Raw genomic sequence first — 21,377 nt, 5'->3', positions numbered from 1 at the left:
GTCCGTCTGATCGGTTCCTTTCCCTCCCGCCGTCCTTCCTATGTCACCATCCATAACACCGATTCCTACACCATTTTCCCCTCCGCCGGTGTGCCCCAAGGCTCCGTCCTCTCCCCCCTTCTGTACCTTTTGTACACGGCGGACATGCCACCGCCGTCGCCCCCCGTCCACCTCCTCCAGTTTGCCGATGACACCGCCTTCCTCGCCCTTGCCCCCACCCTGCAACGCTCCCAACGCCTTCTCCAATCCCATCTTGACCGGTTCACCGCTTGGTGCAACCAGTGGTTGCTCAAGGTCAATCCCTCCAAAACCCAGGCGATCATTGTAGGCAAAACCACCCCTTCCATCCGCCTCCTTGATTTCTATCTCACCGTCTATGGCCGTCCTATCGCCCTCACTCCCACCCTTAAGTACCTTGGCGTCACCCTCGACCGTCGCCTCTCCTGGACTCCCCATCTCCAGACAATCCAAGCCAAGGCACGTTCCCGACTCCGTCTCCTCAAGCTCCTTTCCGGCCGCACGTGGGGCCTGGACCCCTCCACAATCCTCCACACCTATAAATCCCTCATCCGCCCTATCCTTTGTTACGCCCATCCAGCCTGGATCTCCGCCCCCCCCTACCTTCTATAAATCCCTCCAAATCCTTGAACGCCATGCTCTCCGCCTTGCCTATCGCATCCGTCTCCCCTCCCCCACGCGGATCCTGTATGATCTCATCCCCTTCCCCCACCTCCTCCTTTTCCTTGAAAGGATACGTATCCTGTACACCTCACGTAAACTTGATCCTCCTCACCCGCTCATTTCCCCGATCCTCTCCCACCCCCGCCCGCTGCCGCGCCTGTATTCCCACGTCCCACCCGGTCTCCATCTCTCCACCCTCCATACCCTCTCCCAAGGTGGCTTCCGCCAGCTCCCTCTCCCTGATGATGTCCTCGTCCCCTCCATCTACCCCTCCTATCAACTTTGACCCTGCCCCGCCCCCCACTTCCCGTGTCCTTTCCTTTCGGCACCCTCCCTCCCTTCTCTTCTCTTCCCTTCTTTTTCCATCTCCCTGTCCCCTCCCTTCCCCCTCTTCCCCCGGGCTTCCTCTCCCCCTTCCTCCCTCCCCCCTATCTCCCCTGCCCGTGGCATCTCTGCTCTCCCCTCTCGCTCTCCCACTCCCCTTCCTCCTCCTCCTCTCTTGGCAGGTCCCCGGACTCGCACACGTATAGTGAACATTCGCGCGCCGGGGATCGTCGCCTTCTGTGTCTCGTGTGTGTGACGTTGTATAGTGTTTTTGGTGTCCGCCGTCCCACTCCTACGTTCACTTGTGCCGTCGGACTCATCAGTGTTTTGTGCGCCGTGCCAACGTGTTTTCAGTGTTGTTATCGTCACATGTGAACGACTCCGTGTTTTTTATGTCTCTGTGACCTCTCTCTTTTGCCCGTCACATTGTTCATTGTCATTCACCATGTTTTATACTCTTGTGAACCGCTATGGCTGAAGAGCGGCGTAGTGTACCGCTGCCAGCCTACCTGAGTTGTACAGATTTTAAAATAACAATAAAGTAAAAAAAAAAAAAAAGCCCATTGGCAGTCATAACACTTGACAATGACCAAGGAGTGCTTGGCCGTAAGCTCGTGTAGGTTTAACCAATTGACGCGGTTGGAAACCCGAGAACGTTTTATTCAATGTTATCGCCGCGAGACCCTGCATTCATACATGTCCTGTATTTCGTTTGTAAAGTGTGTGTTCTGGTACTCTTATGTATGATTTTCATTAAGTGAGTCTTCTCATATGTCATTTGAATGTCTGTCTTTAGTGCTATCCTGGGTATGTTCTCTATGGTGCACTTCACTTCTTCACTAGTATTAGTGAAGATAACTATACTGAAGCGCCAAAGAAACTGATATAGACGTGCGTGCTCAAATACAGATGTATGTAAATAGACAGAATACGGCGCTGCGGTCGGTAAAGCCTACATAAGACAACAAAAGCCGAATGATCGACTTTTGTTTATTGTGTCAATTTTAGGAATGAGTGGTTCACCTGTAAAAGAGACTGCATATAGGACACTGGTACTGCTCGACTGTGTGGGATCCGTTCCTAGTCGGATTCAAGGAAGGCACCAATGCAATTCAGGGACGGGCTGCTAGATTTTTACCGATAGTTTCGAACAACACGTAAGTGTTACGGGGATGCTTCGGGAACTCAAATGGGAGTCCCTGGTGGGAAGGCGGCGTTCTTTTCTAGGAATGCTAATGAGAAAATTTAGAGAACCGGCGTTTTACGCTGACTGTTGAACGATTCTACTGCCACCAACATACATTGCGTGTAAGAAACACGAAGATAAGATAGGAGAAATCAAGGCTTACACGGAGGCATATAGACAGTCGTTTTTCCCTCGTTCTATTTGCTATTGGAACAGGAGGGGAAAAGACAAGTAGTGAAACAGGGCACCCTCCGCCATGCACCGTACGGTGGCTTGCTGGCTTGCAGAGTACCTATATACACACACATCAAAAAACGTTTTTCACCACCTTGGTTCCCAGAAATCCTGAAGATAGACGTTGACTGTGGATATTGTATCACAGACACAGTCCCTTTAACTGTTCAGAAATCTCACTAAATCCGCTCAAAGATCTAAACAACCATGCATGAGCAGCGCCTGTTAGACGGAGGGGGTCCGACAGCCGATCATTCTAGTCATTTCACCAGGAAGGTGATTCGCAGCTCGTGTTGCCTGTTGTTCAACCATGCCTAAACGGTCAATACTGCGGTTCGATCGCGTCCGCATTGTTACTTTGTGCCAGAAAGGGCTCTCAACAAGGGAAGCGTCCAGGCGTCTCGGAGTGAACCAAAGGGATGTTGTTCAGACATGGAGGAGATACGGAGAGACAGGAAGTGTAGATGACGTGCCTCGCTCATGCTACCCAAGGGCTGCTACTGCAGTGGATGACCGCTACCTATGAATTATGGCTCGGAGTAACCATGACAGCGACGCCACCATGTTGAATAATGCTTTTCGTGCAGCCACAGGAAGTCGTGTTACGATTCAAACTGTGAGCAATAGCCTCCATGATGCGCAACTTCACACCCGACGTCCAGGGCGAGGTCCATCTTTGCAACCACGACGCCAGCATGGTACAGATGGGCCCAACAAAATGTCGAATGGACCGCTCAGGATTGGCATCATGTTCTCTTCACCGATGATTGTCGCAATGCCATCAACCAGACAATCGTCGATGACGAGTTTGGAGGCAACCCGGTCAGGCTGAACGCCTTATATACACTGTCCAGCGAGCACAGCAAGGTGGAGGTTCCCTAATGTTTTGGGGTGGCATTATGTGGGGTCGACGTACGCTGCTGGTGGTCATGGAGGCGCCGTAACGGCTGTACGACACGTGAATGCCATCCTCCAACCGATAGTACAACCATATAGGTAGCATATTGGCTACGTATTCGTCTTCATGGACGACAATTCGTGCCCCCATCGTGCACATCTTGTGAATGACTTCCTTCAGGATAACAACATCGCTCGACTAGTGTGGCCAGCATGTTCTCCAGACATTAACAATATCGAACATACCTGGGATAGATTGAAAGGGGCTGTTTATGGACGACGTGATTCACCAACCACTCTGAGGGATCTACATCGAATCACCACTGAGGAGTGGCACAATTTGGACCACCAGTACCTTGATGAACTTGTGGATAGTATGCCACTACGAATACAGACTTGCATCAATGCAAGAGAACGTGCTATACTGGGTATTAGAGGTACCAGTGTGTGCAGCAATCTGGACCACCACCTCTAAAGGTGTCGCTGTATGGTGGTACAAGATGCAATGTGTGGTTTTCATGAGGATTAAAGAAGGCGGAAAAGATGTTTATGTTGATCTCTACTCCAATTTTCTGTACAGGTTCCCGAACTCTCGGAACCGAAATGATGCAAAACTCTTATTGATGTGTGTAGATGTAGATGTAGATGCAGATGCCTGAATGCTATATGCGATCCACCCAGACACCCCCAACATGCACTTGCTTTATAAGTCGTTATTCTGTTGCGCAAAATTAGATTACTGTTTTCTTAAGGCTGTGATTTAGTTAATTCATCATAATCACTAAAGCAACAGGTAAGGAACTGACGTGACCGAGTAAAGCGAAAGCAAAGAGATAGTTTAAACTTAACAAAGTGTCTAGATCCAAGTTAACAAAAGTACTTCAATCCAAGATAGCATGAGAAGTAATTACACATTGGTTAACCTTCGTTTGGCGACCTTCTACCAAGATTATATACGTAACGATTAACTTTTACTCGTTGTAGATTAATTACACAGTTGCTTAGTCAGTCCTACGTATACACCAGTTATTTTTCCTTAGTAAAAGTTCAACTTAAACCTAACAAATCTAAGGACATCATACACATCCATGCCCGAGGCAGGAGTCAAACCTGCGACCGTAGGTTCGCGCGGTTCCAGACTGAAGCGCCTAGAACCGCTCGGCCAAACCGGCCGGCTTAGTAAAAGTGTTATCGGCTAAATATAGGGTAATCTAAACAGATTTTGCACAGGTGAGACTGATTTTTTGCTGAAGTTTACGTTCGTCTTTTTCAGTTACCACCTATCGCAGACCATCCCAGCCCGCAGCCAGTGTGCTGTGCATGGTGTCCTATTAAAGTGTAATTTCTTCTCCAGATATCTTGCACTTGTAGCTGTGTAGCTATGTCTTCTGATCACCTTCAGTTTTCAGCCTCACGACGTAAGTCGACAATTAGTGCATTCAGTGACAGTGTACAGTACATTTCTTTCTATTAGAATCAAGTCATCTTTCAGTAGATGTTTAATTGGTATGTTTATAGTTAGCAGTAAACGACAGATTCTCTCTTTTTTTGTTTTACACCATATTCATGTATGTTTGCACACTGTGCATATTGCACATACGTGTTCACTGCACGGATGACCCTATCAGGTTTAATCCAACCATACCAAATTTTTCAGTTTTGTGTAATCGATATTCATATATAAAATGAACAGAGGTCCACTTGGTGTATCACAAATGAGGTGAGATCGTGGTTGAAAAAGATGTCCAGTAGCACTTTCCTTTGAGAAACGTAGTTTTCAAGAACGGAACAAAGTCAGAGAGTAACATCTGGGATGTACCCTGCCTGGAAGTGCCTTCAAACAGCAAGTAGCAAACTTAGAATGGGCTTAAACCTCCCACCAGTCATTTTAAACATAACCGCGGCTAACTTGTATTATGTAGTCTTTTAAATGTCTTCTTGCTTATGTATGCTTAATAGATTGTTAACCAAGTGTTATGATCATCATGTCGATTTTCATTGGTTTGCATTTTCGATAAACGATAGGTTACAATTGTCAGGTAAAGCTGTTTCAAACAAATATATTTTATAGTTATTGAGTTACAGAATGTCGAATTTTGACATTCGATCCTGCAGAACTCAGAGATTCTCTACAACCTTCTCTGGATCCATACAGTGAATAACGTTCACTCTCGAGGTTCACTATCGTATCTTTGATACTTCACGTGTTTATCTGGATTTGCATAGCAACTAATGTTCAGTCGTGAACAAAAATTGATCACTCCATGCAGTTTTATGGGAAAAATGCTCCAAAACAAAATTCTTCTGCAGATATAAAGTGTAAATTGGTATTCTGGATACAATTTCTACCTCAGTGGTGGTTATGTATCTTTCATATTATTTCTGGAGGAAATAGAAGTGAGAGCACAGTTTTGTTACAATGCAACTCGACAAAATCTTAATTTTATGCCATTAAAAACTGTAAATATAAGTTTGGAGAGGTACGCAGAAAGGAGAGGAGAATTTAGTGAAAGCAGAAAATGAAACACAAGGGGCTAGGAACATAACATGGCATGTCATAGAGTCTCATAAGGTGTATGCTTAAATAAAATGTGAGTTTATAAAGTTTTCTTTAAGAGCTTTTTTCAGTGACTTACGTTTTCGCTTACTTTTCTCAAGGCCTAGTAATCAGAATTAAGAAAAATTTTGAGATTAGCTTCTTGTTGTTCCTAGATACCATGGAACGTACTAGTTATGTAAAATTTTACATTAGCAACAGGGATGTACCCTGCCTTGTTAAAAGTTTCTAAAATAAAAATCTAATCGAACTATCTCGTTATACTTCAAGTATTTTTAATTTTGTGACTTAGGTACTCTTTTAACTACATCCTAAGCGATACTTTACTGAAATGTTAACAGAGTAATTAATCTCTGACACTGAAGCTGATAAAATTTATAAGCCTTAAGTCAGTAATACTATAAATAATACGGACTAATTATTGTTTCTAATGAGATTCTTATGTGTGTAGTATTTGAGATACTCTCTACAGAAAATGGTAAGTTTTTTAATGTGACAGTGAAATTTTAATGTTTTGAAACAATGACGTTCTTACCTAGGTGAATGCCTTCTTGATTTTTAGTTTTTAGGTCCATTTCCAGTGTTATGTGCTCCATATGCGATAGTCCAGACATACGACAGTGAATCCAGGACCGGAGCGACTTTGGCTTGGTGCACATATCATTGCTAACGAACAGCATTAGATAGTTTCATGCATTAAAGATTTTCATATAACTAGCTAGTATGTTCTGTTGTTGTGTTTATCAGTGTATTTCGAAACGGGAATTAAACCTTTACAGAATCGTGTCATAACAATTTATATTCTTCTTCTAAGTGGCTGGAAGGTTTAACCATTACCTTTTGCCTACACTTTCTGCATACGTTCTACCAGGCAACGGCTGTACTTTTGAGAAGTTGTTCCCGGGGATGCAGCTATATTTAACGGGTAACGTCGTTAGAGAACTGTTACGAAATGCGTGAAAACTATAAAATGAATGTAACATGGTGTATAGACTGGAGGCTGACATATGTAAATAAAATGTGATGCATATAGATGGAAAATGACTGTCTCATGATCGGGAACAAGCCATTGAAATAAGCAGTCACCGTCGAGTACCTAGGGGTATCCGTCAGAAGGCATTTAGCGTTGAATGAGCACAGAAATCTAGCAGATGTCACACAGATTAATAGGCGGAATTGTGATGAGTAGTAATTCACACCCCAATGATAGTTACGCTTGTTCTAAAAATTGTTGAACGTGTTTCATTGACTTAGAACTTACACCAATTAGGAAGACAAACGCGAAGGATTGTAGAGTGTCAAAAAAGAGCTGCCCGTTTCACGAAGCGTTTATCTAATCAGCGCGAGGGTGTCAAATGGTTCAAATGGCTCTGAGCACTATGGGACTTAACAACTGAGGTCATCAGTCCCCCAGAACTTACAACTACTTAAACCTAACTAACCTAAGGACATCACACACATTCATTCCCGAGGCACGATTCGAACCTGCGATCGTAGCGGTCGCGCGGTGCCGGACTGAAGCGCCTAGAACCGCTCGGCCACTCTGGCCGGAGCGAGGGTGTCAAAATAATGCTTGAGAAACTGTAATTAGAGACACTACAGGAAAGACACTGAGAATCGAGAAGCTTCTCTGCCGCGAATTCGGAACCCTCATAATTGTTTATGTTGATGGTACCTTTGACTTAACATAATGCCCTTCCTCCACCAGCAGATCACCAAATAGGCACTCCAGCAGTACAACAGTGCACAAAATTGTATCTTTCGTAAATCTCTGTTAATTTGGATAGTTTAAGGTAGTTTATAGTTTAATAACCAGTGTTCCTGTACGTATACACGCCTGGAGATTAACAAAGCATGTTTGAAATGCATAGCACGAAGTTAAGTTAAACATAACATGAACATAAATGTGACTGGTGGAATTTTACTATATAGGCCTGTGATCATTCTACACAATCATGGTCTCTAAATCTAGCCAGTTAACTGGGAAAACTCATGTGCCTCGAGGAAAAAGACTACAATAATTGCTATGTATAATGAACAGCACGGACAATATTCCTTGCCACGCATCATTTGTTAATTGAACGCGAAGAGGAGAAAATATTCTTCTATACAGGTGAACATTAATAAAATCGTCAAACTGCAGGGACGGATTTCTGATTGGAAATGGTGGAAAAACGGTCCTATGTACATGTGTCCGTAAATGCATTGTTGCCACGGTAGATGGCGCTGACGAATGAAAGATCATCTGACCACGTGCCGTATCTGTACCCCACAGATGACGATTATGCCGATTGATGATTCCAGTTAATATTCACCTAGTATAAATATCCTCGTTAGCAACGGCCATGCCGCAGTGGAAACACCGGTTCCCGTGAGATCACCGAAGTTAAGCGCTGTCGGGCGTGGCCGGCACTTGGATGGGTGACCGTCAGGGCCGCCATGTGCTGTTGCCATTTTTCGGGGTGCACTCATCCTCGTGATGCCAATTGAGGAGCTACTCGACCGAATAGTAGCGGCTCCGGTCAACGAAAACCATTATAACGACCGGGAGAGCGGTGTGCTGACCACACGCCCCTCCCATCCGCATCCTCAGGTGAGGATGACACGGCGGTCGGATGGTCCCGATGGGCCACTTGTGGCCTGATGACGGAGTGAGTGATATATATCCTCGTTAACATAGCATACGGTGGCTTGCAGAGTAGAATTATTGTTGCAGATTGCCCACCAGAATCTGTGATTTAATACAGTATGACGTCATTTTCTGCTGTTAGTGAGCCGAAGACCGAGACTAAACTTTTAATATGCTAAGCGAAATAAGAAAATCTAGAAAAATTTGTCCCATAGAACCAGGAAGTTCAAACAATTAATCATGAAATTTTTATCATTACCTCGAGAAAATAAAGCTGTACATTACTTTTGTTTATTCACAGATATCTGTCTGCAGTTCTGGAAAACACTGAAACAACCGCGCCATAGCACCGTAGCAATCCGCGAGAGGAGTCAAATCAAAGTGAATAATTGTATGGTAATTAATTTTCTGCATTTGTAGAGAGCAATGCTATAGAAATCCGTGCTGAGAGGGTGGAATTTGGCGGCGAAACTGCACCAGCATATGACGATTGCAAACGAGGAGCTATTAGAAAAAGTGAAAACCAACAATGGATCAGTTTTTAACGTAAAGCTTGAAGTTTTGAAAATAAAATGACACCATCTAATCTCAAACCGAAAAAAAGTCATGGACTCTTTGGAAGAGCGGGTTAAATATATCAAAGATCCTCACAATTGGTAGCTCTACGGGAAGTCATCATCAATGAGTTGCTTCAGCTAGATATGGCGGTCCTGAAGACATTGTGGACTACCTTCCACGCCGAGTTGACGGCATTACCATGGCTGGTGGCGATGTTAGACGGTATTAACGTGCTGTCTCCATGGGTGACTAACTTTTTGTCACGTGTGCTCATTACTCTATGAAATTAAAAATATTGGTAGTAAAATGATAGATCTAACTGTACAATCAAACTATCACAGTCTCGACGGCTTCAAGAACACGTCTCTGCCATAACGAGTTCGACATTTAAGCGGCAGAATCCACGAGACCAAAACCCTTTCTCCATGGCCTGCAGAAATACACTTGAAATCGGCCAATCGTCCAGCACTGTTTCCCTACTCGGTGGTTTCTTACTTTCTTTCATAGACAAGCTATTGTTTAATAAAAACTGGGTTCCTCTCCTACTGGCAATCGAGAGATCTGATTGTCACATTTTAATCCATCGCAGTAGAGCTTCACGATGACATTACTATGAGGGCTGTGTTGGCTACCCGGACTCATATCATCTATGTGCGCTGTATGTGAGTAAGATATCTGTGAAGGAAGAAGGTAGGTCGGTTGCATTCCGATAGGATTAGCACGCTCTTTTCATTTCCCCTACATAAAAAAACATGCGGCCGCTCCGGGCGCTACCTTCTGCGCTGTCTAGAACAAACTGTTGCGTGAAGAAATTAAACATCTCTTATTTCAGCTCTTAACTGAAAATAATATCTTACATTTCCATGTTATCCATATACGTAAACTATCTTTCGGAGAGCGTGAGCAGCTGTCTGCCACTGTTTGTTAATGGCACCCTAGTGTACGGGACTGCAGCGTCTTTGAGTGACTAGAAGAAAGGGCGACTTGGATAAAATATGTTGTGGTTTTACTAAGAGCAGCTTGTTCTACATGTTGGGAAATATAACTTAATGCAGAAGAGTAGGGAATACAGTCCTCTTATATTTGAATACAGTGTTAGTGTGTGCTCTTTGAAACAGTCACATCCAGTAGAGCGACACATTCTATTTATCAGGGAGTAACGTTGCAAATTGATATGAATTGGAACGAGCACATGAGGACTTTAGTAAAGAAGGTGAACGGTCCATTTTGATTTACTGGGAGAATTTTGGAAAGTGTAACTCATCTATAATGGAGACCGCGTATGGGGCTCTGGTGCGACACATATTTCTCACCGATACGTTCAGTCAAAACGTATGTGTTAAGGAAATGCTCAGTGCATTCAAATGGGAAACCCTGGATGAAAGAATACGTTCTTTTCGCTAAATGCTGTTGAGAAAGTATAGAGAACTAGCATTTACCATAGACTGCAAAACGATCTTCCCGCCACCAACGCACATGTCGCGTAAAGACCGCTAAGATAACGTAAGAGACGTCTGGGCTCGTACGGAATATATGAACATTCGTGTTTCCCTCACTCCATTTGCGAATGGAAGAGGAAAGGGAATGGCTAGTAGGGGTACAATAATTACTGGCCGACGAGTGTTTTGTCGAGCGATGAGACGTAAAACACCGTCAGATTAGACAGCACATAAGCAATTCAGAAGTCATGCCTATCATTCGCTGCAAAATTTTTGACAATGTAATGGTCACAGCTGATTATAATCGTAATATCGCCAGATAAATTAAGTTGGTGGGAAACATCCTCATGTAGCGGCACAGACGCTGAAGTACTTCTATTTCCGCCTTTGATGTGAACTCGGCAATGTTGCAACTCCTGCCAGAATACAGTTAACTTTAGTCGGCTTAGTTAGCGAGGTTCCTAACTCCATGATCCACGAAAAATTGACACGATTTGTATTTAACAATATTTGAAAAGTTCTTTAATACACTACGTATACATTTCATTGCCCGTAAGGGTAAATGCTGATTAATTTACAGAACTGTATACACCGCAGGCGCTTAAATGTATCGAAAAGTTGTTAGGCTTCCCTATTACTAATTTCACTAGTGAAGTGTTTTTGAATTTTAAGAAAGCTAAGCATATTTGCCTTTATCCCAAAGACACTGCTGGTTTTAATTTAGAATGGTTTGTGAATAAACGAGATGTCAAAAAGATTTTTAGTTCTGATTAAAATTTTGTTTTGTTAACTACCACACATTTCAAGTTATTGTACAAATGACTAAACGCGAACTGGTGTGTAACAATTAAGGCCGAAAGTAACTTTCGCCAGATTCGTCATTCCAAAGTAACATAGCTCGATGAAACTTGGACCAAACAAACAAAGAACTGCTACAATTTAGCATAGAAGGAAACGGAAAGAAGAGAGATAACACATTTATTCAAATACAATAATTACACTGAAACCATGACGTTTTATGGTGGTCCTCAGGACATTGCAAAAGGCGAGACATGGTTCCTAATAGGATGTGTGATCACCATGGGCACCAATGAATGCTCTGCATCTTACTCCCATGCTGGCAATAGCGTTGGTAGTGCGTTCCATGTACCCACTACTGAGGCTGCAGCGAAAGAGGCGCGCGAGTCGACTGTTCCCGTCGACGTCAACGCCCCGCTTGCCGCCGTTGAGGAGGTTTAGCCGACAAGGATCGGCAGATCGCTGAGCAAGCGTAGGAACTGTTCAGCCAGCGTCGGTTAATTACCGACCTCTGCGGCCCAAGTGATTCCCCCACGCGGACAAGCACTTTTCACATAACACTACATTTGCCTGGAACTGGTGACTCCTGTACAACCGTCCCGCAGCGGCAGCTGACTCCAGTGGCGGAATCAGCGGCTGCAGATGCGGACCCAGAACACCATTACACTGGGCCCTGGCAGGTGGAGGGCCCACGACGCAAACCCAGAAACACTACACAAACAGTCGAGCAACCACACTCGCTAGGCAGCCGAAAAGCGCTGCTGCCTACACCAAAACCCACACTTCCGGTTAGGGACACAGCCACAACAACCAACACAACCCAACCTGCGGTCAGCAACACCACAGAAACTCCAACCGCAGCTACGCCCGCACAACAAAAGACTGGTTTTCCCCCAGTCGTAATATAAAACTATGGGAACCTTAGTGTCCTCAACACAACATTCGCGGAAATGCACACACCTTGTACACTTCATACAAAGTACTCTGAGGATAGGGCCTCACTGAACGTATCAACAAACAATGAATACAAGGAATTCCTTATCTTCCTCAAAGAAAAGGGGATCGAGCACTACACGTACAGAACAGCTGAAGAACGAACACAGTAGTACGTGGTCAAGGGAGTGGACCCCAGTACCCCAAACACAACAGTACAAGCAGCGCTCAACTTCCTGGGATTCGACTGTAAAAGTGCATCCCGGATGACGGTCTTCCGCTCACACAATCGTCTACCACACTACCTGGTCGAGATGACCGACACGGCCGCCTCCCGCGGCCTTCTGCAGATAAAAAGCCTTCTGCGGATGGACGTAAGGGTAGAGCTATACGAACCACCACAAGTCCCCCAACAATGCAACAACTGCCAGCTATTCGGTCATTCGGCCCTTCGCTGCGACCTGGCACCTTGATGCCGGGGATGCGCTGGCAAACATGCATCCTACGCCTGTACACTTATCCAGCAAAACATACGCCGTTGCGCCAACTGTGGTCAAGGCCTCGCGGCCAATTGCAGAGGCTTCGACGTATACAAAGAGGCGCAGAGGCGCAAAACTTAAAAATTGAGCCCAGCCAACGCCATACCACGTCCAAGGCCCGCACCAAACCCTGTTAGGAACTGAGTATCGTTCGCCATGGAGGAGCGCAGCGGGCCGCGTGACCTCCGCTCCCGGCACACGCACTTAACACAACCGCTGTGACAACAACACAACCGTCTCAGCCAACATGCAACACTACAACCACACCGGTAACAAAACCAGTTCCCCAAACCAACACGACCCCACCCCCTGAGACCACAGCCTGCGAATCCAGACGCAGCACACAGGAAGACGTACCTACACAAGCAGCCCCAGAACCAAGAACCCAGAGAAAGCGTAGGCGACCACTAGGTAACAGGAGTGGGAACACATGTACACCAGATCAAACTACCCAGCAACAACAGAACACTGAAACACAGGCACAGAGTCATCAAGCCAGTGATACCAGCACACACACTACTCCATCCCTCACCACAACTGAAACACAGGTACTACAAAATGCACCACACAGCAGCAAAATAAGCGCCAGCCCACACATAACGCCAAAACCCGCACCAGCGGCCGCCAACACTACAACCGAGCCACAGGCTGACACAAACCACACCAAGATAACACTTGAGGGTACATTGGCAGCAATATTCCCCCAGCACACGATTGTTCAGATCTTGAGCAACAGTCTAAGGCGCTGCAGTCATGGACTGTGCGGCTGGTTCCAGCGGAGGTTCGAGTCCTCCCTCGGGCATGGATGTCTGTGTTCATCCTTAGGATAATTTAGGTTAAGTAGTGTGTAAGCTTAGGGACTGATGACCTTGGCAGTTAAGTCCCATAAGATTTCACAAACATTTGAACATCAAAAAAAAAAAAAATCTTTAGCAAGATCGCGGCGGTCGTCACTACACTCGTTACACAGCTCATAGCTGCTCAACCTGGGCAGTACTGGGCTACCATACAAACAGCGCTCATTGCACTGTTCACACCCCTACATGGATAACACGCCACACCCGGGCCCCATTGCAAACAACCAGACACTGACACAGATCCTGTTCTGGAATGCAGACGGGATCAACTACAAAAGGGCGGAATTTGTCGCGCTCATGGAGCGTAAGGGTATGCGCAACCAACTAAACTTCACCGGCTACTGCGTCTATCGTACAGACCGACCGGACGGCTCTGGCCATGGTGGAACAGCCTTCATCATACACAAAGACATAGAACACACAAACATTGTGCTCCCTGAACTTGAAAAACTAGAGGCAACCGCCGTCAGGGTCATGTTCAACGGAGCCTGCAGTACACTGGTGTCACTATACAACAGCCCTAAAAACATGAAAACATGCGACATCAGCATAATACTCAACATATCACTACGCGTAATCTCCGCTGGAGATCTTAACGCAAAACACCATGACTGGAACTAACGTATACGAAACTCCAACGGCAAGAAACAATGCGCACACTCACTAGGACGAAACTACATCACACTAGCGCCGACCGAACCGACGCACATTACCTGCCGGAGGCCGGCCGGAGTGGCTGAGCGGTTCTAGGCGCTGCAGTCTGGAACCGCCTGACCGTTACGGTCGCAGGTTCGAATCCTGCCTCGAGCATGAATGTGTGTGATGTCCTTAGGTTAGTGAGGTTTAAGTAGTTATAAGTTCTAGGTAAAGTCCCATAGTGCTCTGAGCCATTTGAACCATTTGAACCTACGCGGGGGGACACAGGCCAGACGTGTTAGACATGGCTCCCATCAAGGGCATAACAACGACACTCAGCGTTGCCGTTGAAAACGATCTGCCCTCAAATAACCAACCCGTTATACTGCACATTGAAGAAACACTGCAGCACATGGATCAACGCAGGATGTCAGACTACAGGCGCGCGAACTGGACGCTGTTCGAGGAAACGCTTGACAGTCGCATCCCACCCACCCACGCAATTAACGAGGCAGCTCAGATTGATGAGGCAGTTGAAACCCTCACCAACGCCGTCCAAGATGCAATAGTCGACACCATCCCGCTCCGCACAACACAACAACACAGTGCTGCCCTGCCCCAGGAGATCCTGGGCCTTATCTCAATGAGGAACCGCCTCAGGAGACATTGGCAGCGTACCAGGCGCCAGCACTTCAAACAGCACATGAACAGGCTCCAGGGAATAATATGGGACAAAATACAAACATTTAAAACACAACAGTGGGACAAGAAACTCGAAGGGCTGGAGACCACGCGACCTGGTGTGTGGCAGATGGCCCGACACTTCACCAGGGAGCAGCTGTACACACCCACGCTACAAGGGCCCGACGGAACAGCATATTCTGCGGAAGAGAAAGCGGAACCGATGTCCCTCACACTCGCAGCGCTTTCACACCGAACCTGGATCCCTCAGACCCAGCGTTCACACATGCGACCGACCAGGAGTTCACACACATCCTGGCCCAACCAGCGCGCAACATCATCCGACAAGCTAGCACAGCTGAAGTCAAATGGGCCATCATGCATACCACCGTTAGGAAGGCCCCTGGTCACGATGGCATTCATAACCGTGTCCTCCAGAAGTTTACGGACAAAGCAGTAGACTACCTCACACTCATCACGAATGCCATATTTAAACACCAACACTCCAACACTCCCCCGCTTTTTGGAAGATGGCCAAGGTCCTTATGTTCAGGAAGCCTGGGAACGACCACTCCCTCCCACAAAATTACCGACCCATCAGTCTGCTGAGCGCGCTCAGCAAGATCGTTGAGAAGGTAATACTAAAACGACTCACCAGGCACTGTATCCCAAACGATTCCCTGAGACCGGAGCAATTCGGTTTCAGGAATCATCACTAGACAACACAGCAACTCCTCCGCGTCGTTGGATACATAACACACGGATACAACACAAACAAATCAACTGGGGCGGTGTTCCCGGACATCGAAAAGGCTTTCGATCGTCTGTGGCACAACGGCCTTATACGCAAACTCAGCGACGCAGGGTTCCCCGACGGGCTCGTACGTCTCATACACTCATATCTCACGGACAGATGTTTCAACAGCGACGTGCAGGGCAAACAATCGACACGACATGGTATCCAGGCAGGAGTACCCCAAGGAAGCATCCTAGGGCGCTGATGTTCGCACCGTATCCCACACATGCTCAATGGGATTTAATTGAGGGGAACCAGCAGGCCAGCCTCATCCTCCAGCTGCGCTGTTCGATGTCATCGCACACTGTCATCCTTAAAAATGAAGTCAGTTCCGAATGCACCCCTGAAGAGTTGCACGTGAGGAATGTGTCACAAAAACGTTTATCGGTGGATGTACCGTTATCAAAGATTTTATCCCTCTGCACCCAGTATCACCTCGACCACAACAACGATCATGTTCGATAATGTTTCTGGGGGTGATATGTGTCCCCACCTCTCACCATATGAGGTTACACCGAGAACCACCACTCGTCAACGGGATCCATAATATCCATTTCATGAATACGAAATACTGCCTGTGCTGTGACATGCTGACTGCAACGAACTTCCTTGTTTATATTTTCACTGCCACATCCATACTTAACCTCTGGCGAAAGGAGAGAGCGCCTGTGTTTATTTGCTCATATTTTTCCATACACAGTACGTTTCCCTTATCACCTTTTCCCTGTGAGCGCGTGTATGTAAATGGAAGGAAATTAACTATTTGAAATCCGTTCCACTGAAATCAGTGTTTTTCGTAGAGTCGCAGGTCCGTAGTGCCAACCTAACCGTTAGGCAGTTTATGTTAAAGCCACAGATACTGGTCAGTCACAGAGGGCAGAGGTACCACTTGGTGAAATACAGATGCGTAGTTTGCAGTGAGTCTTTTCCCCCACCACCGACTTGGGGCGAATGCCCACCCGGATAAGGAAGCCGGGATACTTTCTGGTAGAACTTGGTAAGTGAAGGATGCGCAACTGCTGGGACTCCTCTAGCGTGATCGACATACAATTCTGTTAGAACATTTCAGTTTGAAATTGCTGTTAATTTGATACAATGTTCTACAGAGCTAATGCACAGGATTCACGTATCTTCTTTATTCTAAATTTGGTCTTTCGGTAAATTCGCATGTTTTATGTAGTTTTTTTGGGTATTGCTTTATATTGAGAAGACGACCGTTAAATGCGTAATTCTGTGGAGTTTGTGACAGTGTAAATTTGGGGATGTCACTTACAATGAGTTTCTACGTTCTTCTATTCGCATATAGGAAGGTATCTGTTTGAGTTCTCCTTTTTTTAATGCAATTTCTTTTAAGGATGCTAGACAGTATTCTGGCCATTAGCCAACTACATAGTCCTCAATCAAAGGTTGTGGCTCTGAGCACTATGGGACTTAACATCTGAGGTCATCAGTCCCCTAGAACTTAGAACTACTTAAACCTAACTAACCTAAACACATCACATACGCCCATGCCCGAGGCAGGATTCGAACCTGCGACCGTAGCAGTCACGCGGTTCCGTACTGACGCGCCTAGAACCGCACGGCCACCACGGCCAGCCAAAGGTTATGGGTCCGTGATTGTGTTTCAACGTTAGATCTGATTCTCCTGAGTTTAAGAGTACCCACGCGCGTGTGTACTTTTGAACTATTTCACATATCCTGAACTTATATAAGACAGACTGCATTTTCGTTATCAACCATCCACATGGGCTGAACACTACCGTAACGCAACACGAATAGACCCTTGTCCTGATTCCACGGTATATAAGATATCTCGTATACTGGTGGGAAGTTCCTCCACCAGGTACTCTCCAACACATTCTAGATTTTTTCCGAGTATGTAGACAGTTAGATTAGTATTGATGAGATACGCGCGCTTTACTGTGCAACTGGTTCTAATATGCATCCCTTCCGGTTCCTATTTGACCATCTGATCACCACACAGTGGACTGTATTTGATTATTTTACCGTTTTTTTCGATATCTGGATCTGTACTAATAAAAAAACACTAAATCCGTCCTACCTGTACACAGAGAATATTTTCCTGTGGGTGACGTAGGGAATGTAACAGAATACAATAACATTATGTTTAAAAACATTGTCTGTCTGTCTGTTTGATCATGCCACACTACAAGACGAATGTTTATACGTTTTTCATAGGTAAATTCAGCGTAACGTGGAGCAACATACAGACTTTATTTCATCAAAAATGGATCGAGGAAAAAAAATCGTAATTTAAGGCTTTAGGAGTCTGCTCAGCTTATTACAGGATATCCAGCGATGGAGACCCTGATCTCAAGATTAAGTGTCTCGAAAACTAAGACCAATACACAAGTGCAAGAAAAGGTACCTTTCTTGTGAAAGCAGTCAGAATTTTATACAGAAGTTTCCAAATTGTTCCAAAACTCCTAAAATATTTCACTGTACACTGTGTAGCTCGTACAGTATCACCATGTATAATTAAACTCGTCCGCTGCCAACAGTCTTTGGAGTCACATCACGATCTTTTCGAATTGTCCGCCATTGGCTGTAAGGAGGTGGCGCACAAGACCAATGAAATTTGCAATCACGTCCCGTGATTTCTCAACGGAAATGGATTCAGATGCCACACAGGTCACTGATTCAAGCTCGTCCAGCGTGGTGGGATGGTTCCGGTAGACAGTGTCTTTAAATGTGCCCCATCAAGAGTAGTCACAAAGAATCTGATCGAACGTATGTAGAGGCCAATCCACCATTGCTCAAGTAAATTTGCAGAAATCCAACTCGGAGACTCTATTCATCAAGAAAGTGAAACGCTCGTTGTCCTGTGGTCTGACCTCATCTTCCATGAACGTCTCGGATCCTGGTCGACACTCCAGTGTTAGCTGTGTGGCGACAAACTGTTCCTAAATTGCGACGTAACGCTGACTAGTGATCGTTTCTCGTACTAAAAGAGGGCCTATAATGCATCTGATACATACCGCAGCCCAAACAGTAACTTTGTAAGAATACAGTAGTTTCGTTCCACACAAACAGGATATTTTGGAACCCCAAAATCACCCGTTTTGTTTACTTACGACTCCGTGCAGGTGGAAGTGTGCTTCACCTGTAATCCTCAGGCAGCTAACATGAAATCCTTTCGTCATTATTTACTATGAGGATCTGGATCGCAAACTCAGCCCCACGTCGCACATCTCGCACAGGTATGGTCTGGTGGCTTTGTATTTTGAATGGGAATATGTGTACGCTCTGTCTCGTTATTTTGTGTGTGCTGGAATACCTCAAACCAGTCTTCGCTGCAATTCTTCTGATGGATTTCCAAGTATCTTGCTGATAGTTCCAGAAACCCTGGTGACAGTTTCAGGAGTAACTACGTTTTGGCTGGTTACAACATTCCCTCTAGATTATCAGCCACGCTGCCTGTCCATTTGAATCTGTCCAAAAGTTTGCGAATCGTTTTTGCATCGGATCCTTTTGGGACATTAAATCATGTTTGAAAATCGCGCCTTGTTGCTATAGGACTGTGTTGTAACTTGCGGTATGCCACAGGGACAGCCTCACTGGACACCCTGAATTTCATATATTTACCTCAGTCACTTTATCATCACGGTGTAGTACACCAAAGAGCCAAAAGATAGTGCTGTTAGTTTGTTGGTACACCAGAGAATCAACAGACAGCTTGCTTCGTGATTTGGCTGCATACTCATTACATTTTGATATCATTTTGTTTGCGAATAGTAATACCCAACAAACGGTCGAACCTTTCTCAGTACACTGGATGATTAAGAAACTGCGGACTATCCAATGTCAAGAACATAATGAAGATCATGAAACGAGGCTTATAGCAGCTCTAGAAAATCATGATTAAAATCGCTCTTAGGAAACTGCTCCCGAAAGTGAGGCGCGATGAAACTCTGATCAAGAGCTTCATGCATTATATTGCTCCTCACTACAAACTATAAACTTTTCGCCTTCATGATGAGTAAATTGCAAACATGGCTAATAATAGCCCGTAGATCATAACTGTCTTCCCATCAAGTCACTCTGAAATCCATCAAGAATTGTAAAGTGAATTTCAACTAGAAGTATACGCGACATGAAGAAGAATGTAGAACTTGTGCGAATTACGTAAATGAAATCACACAGAGTAATTCACTGCTCACAACATTATGCCCATGGAGTAACAGTTAATTCTAACTGTCGTTACCCGTTGCACATCAGAAGCAGATCTGTTATTTATTACTTTATGTGGCTAACTACACGGTGGATTACTTTATTCATCCGGCTGGCATACAGGGAGGCGAAAACGACGCGAATGAGCGAGACCTAACTACGCCGGACGGGAGCAGAATATTGCACCCAGTGAAATCTGGACACAACCAGAAATCTGTGAAATTTGCCCCAAGTTTACCTGGAAACTACCTGCTCGATACGTCACATTCTGCTTGCACTCGAGTCACCCTACGACCGCAGTGGGGTGCTGTGCGACCCTGTCTGAGCCGCGTCGCCGCCGCCTTGTAAGCGAACGACGTAAAATGTCCTACTGCAGGGAAAATGGCAGCAACGCTACCAATTCTCTGCCTAACGTTCTACGATATTTCCTGTTACATACACATGTGGCACTGGCTCTACTTGTTTTAACGCTTGTCCTACATTTCCTTCTTTCATGATGCATATTTACATCTAGCTCTACATCTACATGACTACACTGAAGTTCACCCTTAAGTGCCAGGCACTGTGTCCATCCTAGAACTTTCACACTATTTTTCTAATGTTTCAGTCTCGAACAGCGTGCGGGAAAACTGCATATCAAATCATTATGTGCGACCTCTGATTTCTATTTTTTTTATTAAGTCGATCATTCCTCCCTATGTAGGTGGCGTCAACAAAATATTTTAGCATTCAGAAAAAAAATGGTCATTGAAATTTTGCGAAAAGTTCTCGCCGCAACAAAAAAAAAACGCCTTTATTTTAATGACTGCCCCCTCGCGTACCATTTCCGTGACACCCTATCTCCTACTTGGCGACAGTGCAGAACAACCTACCCTCCTTCGAAATTTTTCGATTTCCTCTGTCAGTCCTGTCTAGTAAGGATCGCATACCACGTAGCAATAATGTGGCAGAGGACGGACACGTATAGTGTAGTCAGTCTATTTAGTAGGTTTGTTGCATCTTCTAAGTGTTCTGCTAACAAAACACTGTCTTTCCTTCGCATTCCGCACAACATTATGTATGTGGTCGTTCCAGTTTAAGCTGTTCATTACTGTTATCCCCAGATATTTAGTTGAATTAACAGCCTTCAGATTTGTGTTTTTAACATGTATCCGAAATTTAGCGGATTCGTCGTAGTTCTCATGTGGGTGACCTCACACTTTTCATTATTTGGGGTCACAATTGTCGCTTTTCGCACAATACAAATACTTTGTTTAAATCATTTTGCAATTTATGTTGACCTTCTGATGACCTTACTAGAAGGTAAATGACAGCATCAGCTGAAAATAATCTTAAATGGCTGCTCAGATTGCCTCCTAAATCATTTACGTAGCAGACGAACAGCAAAGGGCCTATGTCACTTTCTTGAGGAACGACAGATATGAATATTGCTTTAGTCGAC

The 21,377-nt window shown here is 45.2% G+C and overlaps 1 pseudogene; it reads left to right on the top strand.

Annotated features, from left to right (window-relative positions):
- Window positions 1-8,214: 8,214 nt before the first annotated feature.
- Window positions 8,215-8,332, top strand: LOC124557241 (annotated as a pseudogene).
- The last annotated feature ends 13,045 nt before the right edge of the window (window positions 8,333-21,377 follow it).

Source organism: Schistocerca americana, chromosome X (genome assembly GCF_021461395.2).
Source record: "Schistocerca americana isolate TAMUIC-IGC-003095 chromosome X, iqSchAmer2.1, whole genome shotgun sequence".
NCBI classification, from domain to species: domain Eukaryota; kingdom Metazoa; phylum Arthropoda; class Insecta; order Orthoptera; family Acrididae; genus Schistocerca; species Schistocerca americana.
This window is presented reverse-complemented; position numbering and strand designations above follow the sequence as displayed.